This window comes from Rhipicephalus microplus, chromosome 8 (assembly GCF_043290135.1).
Source record: "Rhipicephalus microplus isolate Deutch F79 chromosome 8, USDA_Rmic, whole genome shotgun sequence".
NCBI classification, from domain to species: domain Eukaryota; kingdom Metazoa; phylum Arthropoda; class Arachnida; order Ixodida; family Ixodidae; genus Rhipicephalus; species Rhipicephalus microplus.
In genome coordinates this window covers 52,137,698-52,143,697 of record NC_134707.1, presented here as the reverse complement: position 1 = coordinate 52,143,697, position 6,000 = coordinate 52,137,698, and positions in this window count along the sequence as shown.

The following is a 6,000-nucleotide window of genomic DNA, read 5'->3' as shown; positions in this document are numbered from 1 at the left end:
GCAGTGCACTGCTATGCGCACTGTAAGTGCTGCACGTTTCCCATAAATGCACCCACTATTCTGCTTTAACACAAATTATACTTAATTCTGCCTAATTATATAGACTTAATTCAGTGTGAAGTAATCAGTACCTTCTTGAATTTAGCTTCTACAGCCTCGCTGAATGTTCAATTTGGATTGCGTTCTGTGGCTCATAGGCACTCCTGATGATGACAGTTTCATCGTGCCACAATCCGGCATAACTTACAGGTTAACTGCTCTACTTTAAAGCACCTCACAGGCTCAATCATTGTGATGGAACCCTCCCAATGTCGTACATACGCTGCAAAAGGGATATGCTGAAGAATTCATAAACATGTGTAACTTGTCTTGACCCCATTAAAATAAATTAGACTTTATTAGCCATGTCAAAACATATTTTATTCGTTTTTAGTTTTTCTGTTGGTTGGTGTCTATCGTTTCATTCATGTTTCATCCGGACCAGGTCCATGGCCTTCAGTCCAAACTCTCGGCTTCCGGAAGAGAGAGCAAGGAGCCAGGCCGATTAGGGAAGAAAAAGGATCATATTCTTCGTAACATTAACAGAAAGGAGTGGATCTTATAACTGCGTAGTTAGGTAGCCAATATTATCTGGGAACAATGAAATGAATGCCGATCGATGAGAAGCGTGATCAATGGTTTCAGAGTGTTTGGCGAGGTGATGAAATTCGGGACATCGCAAGAATGAAGCATAATCGGCGAGCGGTAAATTGCGCATATGAGGGATCTTTGTTAGATTCCTTCATCCTGCAATAGACATAAAATACTATGATTATGATCGGAATGATAATTAGGAAAACAATGGTGATGGCTGCCATAATGAGTTACCCATTGTCACTTCAAAGATCGTATGAGGAGTGTTAAATGAAAGATGGGTTTGTGACTTCTTTTGACGTAAGCAAATGCCTATAAACGACAGCCTTTCACAGTAACTGAAGTCAGTAGCGTGGTGAAACAGCCTAAAGATATGACACATTTGTTTCCGTGTCATGTTCCAACAAGCCATTGACATTTCAGAACAAGTCATTAGTCTCTAAAAAAAACGATAACAATGTCTGTGCTTTGGTTGGACACTGCTTTGGTTGAACTCTAGTTCCTGGTGGGTGCCGCTTTAGTAACTTCAGATATTGCAAAAGCATATGACAGTGTGGAACGCATTAAGCTAATCAACTTGCTTACGCACGTCGGCCTATCAAATAACTACGTGGCATGAGTTTACTCTTTTCTAAAAGATGGAGAGTTCTATTGTTCTCAATCTGGCGTGTCGTCTTCAAAGTGTAAACAAACAACAGGTTTCCCCCAAGGTTTGGTGCTATCGCCGTTATTACATAATAGTTTATTGTGCACAATTCCAGTACAACATGATGTACGGGTGTATGTATACGCTGACGAAATCGCATTTTTTGCAACAGCTGCAGATATACATATATACACTGCATCAGATGCTACAGTTTTATATGAACGCTCTGGACACATGGTAAGACGACATTAATCTATCGTTAAACATAAGAAAAAGGGCAATTGTAGTTTTTCCGATAAGTGTTCTAGTGCATATTTCCGTACTTTACCGACAGGACTTTATCCCGCAGGTGAAATCAATTAAATACTTAGGAGTGACTTAAACTGAAAACCTAAATTGGAGTCAGCATATAAAAAATATGGCAGCTAAAGGAGCACGGGTGCTTGGGATGCTTCGTAGACTCAGCAATAAACGTTCTGGTTTACGTTGTAATGTGCTGGTCATGATATATTGTGTGCCATAATCATCATCAGCCTGAATACGTGTTCTGCAGGACAAAGGCCTCTGCCATGTTCCGCCAGTTAACTCGGTCCTGTGCTTGCTGCTGGCAATTTATAGCCGCAAACTTCTTAATCTCATCTGCCCACCTAACGTTTTGTCTCCCCCTAATCCGCTTTCCTTCTCTAGGAATCCAGTTAGTTACCCTTAATGACCAGCAGTTATCCTGTCTCCGCGCTACATGTCTCGCTCATATCCATTTCCTCTTCCTGATTTCAACTATATTATCCTTAACCCCCGTTCGTTCTCTAATCCACTCTTCTCTCATCTTGTCTCTTAAGGTTACACCCACCATTTTTCATTCCATTGCTCGCTGCGTCGTCCTCAATTTAAGCTGAACCCTCTTTGTAAGCCTCCAGGTTTCTGCTCCGTAGCTGAGTACCGGCAAGATACAGCTGTTATATATATTCCTCTTGAGGGATAGTGGCAATCTACCTGTCATAATTTGAGAGTGCTTGCCAAATGTGCTCCACCCCATTCTTATTTTTCTAGTTACTTCAATTTCGTGGTTCAGCTCCGCGGTTAATACCTGTCCTAAGTAAACATAGTCTTTTACAACTTGAATTGCACTATTACCTATCTCGAAGCGCTGCTCTCTTACGAGGTTGTTCTACATTACTTTTGTTTTCTGCAGATTAGTTTTAATACACACCTTTCTGCCCACTTTGTCTAACTCCGTAATCATGAGTTGCAATTCGTCCCCTGAGTTACTCAGCACTGTAATGTCATCGGTGAAGCGAAGGTTACTAAGGTACTCTCTATCAACTTCTATCCCTAACTGTTCCCATTCTAGGCCTCTAAAAACCTCCTGTGAGCACGCGGTAGAAAGCATTGGGGAGATTGTGTCCCCTTACACCCTTCATGATTGCTATTCTAATGATTGATATGATTGATATGTGGAGTTTAACGTCCCAAAACCACCATATGATTATGAGAGACGCCGTAGTGGAGGGCTCAGGAAATTTCGACCACCTGTGGTTCTTTATTGATTGGTATTTTGTTGTTTTTTTTTATGAAGCACTATGGTAGCAGTTGATCCCCTGTAGATTTCTTCCAGCATGTGCTTCATCGACACCCTGATTCTGCAGTGTCTGCATGACTGCTGATATTTCTACTGAATCAAACGCCTTCTTGTGATCTATGAAGGCTATGTATAGTGGTTAGCTATATTCTGAGCATTTCTCTGTTACCTGATTGATGTTATGAATGTGGTCGATTGTTGAGTATCCTGTTCAAAATTCTGCTTGTTCCTTTGGCTGATTGAATTGTAATGTTTTCTTAACTGTGTTAACAATTACCTTTGTAAATAGCTTGTATACTACGGAGAGCAAGCTGATCGGCCTGTAATTCTTCAAGTTTTTGTAATCTCCTTTCTTATGTATTAAGATGATGTCAGCATTCTTTTAAGACTCTAGTACTCTTCCCGTCAGGAGACAGCTCGTAAACATGGTGGCTAGTTCTTCTAACACAATCTGTCCTCCATCTTTCAGCAGATCTGATGTTACCTGATCCTCACCAGCAGCTTTGCCTCTTTGCATGCTCTCCAAGGCTTTTCTGACGTTTTCTATCAATACTGGCGGGGTGTCATCTGGGTTACTGCTAGTTCTTATAGTGTTAAGGTCGTGGTTGTGCCGGCTACTGTACGGATCTCTGTAAAACTCTTCTGCTATTTTGACTACCCTAATCATATTAGTAGTTATTTTTCCTTCTTTGTCCTTTAGTGCATACATCCGATTTTCGCCTATCCCAAGTTTCCTTTTCACTGCTTTGATGCTTTTTTCGTTTTTCATAGCGTGTTCCATTCTTTTTATTCTATACCTACTTACATCGCATACCTTACGCTTATTAATCAACTTCGAAAGCTCTGCCAGTTTTATTTTGTCTGTTGTACTTGAGACTTTCATGTTTTGACGCTTCTTAATGAGATTCTTCGTTTCCTGGGAAAGCTTGCCAGTTTCCTGTCTAACCACCGTTCCTCCAACTTCCACTGCAGATTCTGTAATGATACTCGTCAGATTATCATTCATTGTATTTACGCTAAGGTTGGTTTCCTCAATAAGAGCCGATTACTTGTTCTGAATCGAGACTCTGTATTCCTGTACTTTCCATATTGAATGTATATTCGCCCAATATTGGAGTTTAGCTGTGGCTTGTTTTCTGGAGCACCCGCCTACAAAATTAGACCACTGGTACTAATAGAACTCGAAGTGTTACGTTTATGTCTTGGGCTTCCTAAATTTGTTGCAATTAATATTTTATATAAGGAAGCGCGTCTGCCTTCTCACCGTGCTAGTTTCCAAATACTAGCAGTTCGTACCTTCCAAAAAATATATGCTACCCCACAAAGGAGGTCGCAATATGTTTTCATTGATGAGCCAACATCCTTCTTTAACCAACAGTGGTCTAGATTAAGGCGTCCACAGCACATTGTCGTACAGAAGCTCTAGTAAACATTACAAGTTAACCTTCGTGACGTACCGGTACTAAGAACACCTATTCAAACAATGAAAATATAAGTTGACAGTACATTTGCTAATAATTGCAAAAATTTACTTCGTAGGCACCTAAATGCTATTTTAAAAGACCACCTGGCATGATTAGAAATAAAGATTGTAATAGTAACTGATGCTTCAGTTTTCGAAGAGAAGGCAGGAGTTGGAATTGCATCTTCAGTGTTGGATTGGTCTTTTTCAAATCGTTTACTCTATTTTACACCTATTTATCAAGCGGAATTACGTGCACTTATAATATAATTATGGAAATTGCCTTTATCAATAACAGATTCTGTTATTCTTTCAGACTGTGTAGTTCAATAACTGCGCCTAATATGTCCAATTCTTTAAAAGTATTTGACGCCCTTTCCCCAAGACATTTACGACTCATTCGCTTGGTGTGGATACCAGGGCATAAAGGTTTCACCCCCAACGAATATGCAGACGCACTCGCAGTGGCCTCACATAATTATCCCATATTTTTTTTTATTGCCGACGCTGGCATTTTTCGCCGTAGCCCGCTTTAAAAGATTGGTCATATCAGATCATTTTGAGAAATCTCGCTTGGCAACAACCGAGTTTTCTCTTTTTAAGTACCGCTGAAAAAGTCAATGGTGCTCTTCTAGAGTGGCGGAGATATCAATTAAAAGACTACGATGCCGAGTCCCCCCCCCCCCCCCCTCATGAATTTTTTACTACACAGGTCCAGTCTGGAACAATCTCCTCTATGCCTCCACTGCAACGAGAGTGAATTCTTTCATCATTTCGTCTTAACATGCAGGTTATATACAAATCAAAGGAAGAGACTGTTAGAAGAACCACTCTGTAGGTTGCCTCTAAATAACCCCTCCGGTGGTCCTTTACTTTGGAGCAACTGAAAAGGGATTTAGCCACAGGAACGTTTGCGAGGCCGTATGCGATTTTCTAAAGGCAACAAAACGAATAGAATGTTAAGCTGAGGTATAAATTCGCTTTATGTGAAACCATATTAGTTTGCTCGTTTTTTTATTTTCTTTATTTATTTTATGTCTAAAATATTGTTTACCGATTCGATCTTTGTTTAAACATTCCTATCTAAATAATCCGGCTGGTAAATCAATTCGATCTCACAAATGAGGCACCGTCCGTTTCATAGCCGATTCCCAGTGGTGGGTTGCGACCAACCAGCCAACCACTCATTACGCAATTCGCATTGTGTGACGTCTGGCTGTAGCTTTGCTGTTCTGAACGCTTAATTACACACAAAAAAAATGTGATTCATTTCCCGACGTAAAGCCTTCCTGGGGTGAGTTTGTCACAGAGTTCCAAGCGCCGTCATCTCAATAGTTGAATACTTGACTGGCACGCAGGGGGCCTAGGTTCGAATTACGTTCTGCCCTTGGTATTTTTTTATTTACTTATTTCTTGTTTTTTTGTCGCTTTGCGTGATAGTCGTTACGGACACCGGCGGCGGCGGCGGACAAGTACGGTGCACGTGACCCGTGTTGTGATCTCGTAACATCTTTCGCCGTAAAAGAGCGCGAAACGGGGGACAGTGAAAGAGACGGACAAAGCGCCGACTCCCAGGCACGGTTTCATTCCACGTATAGCGGTGTATGGAAGCACACTCAACGTGATAGAAGGGAGAGCAGAACGGTGACGTGGGACTTTTGTTCATGAAATCTCTGCATG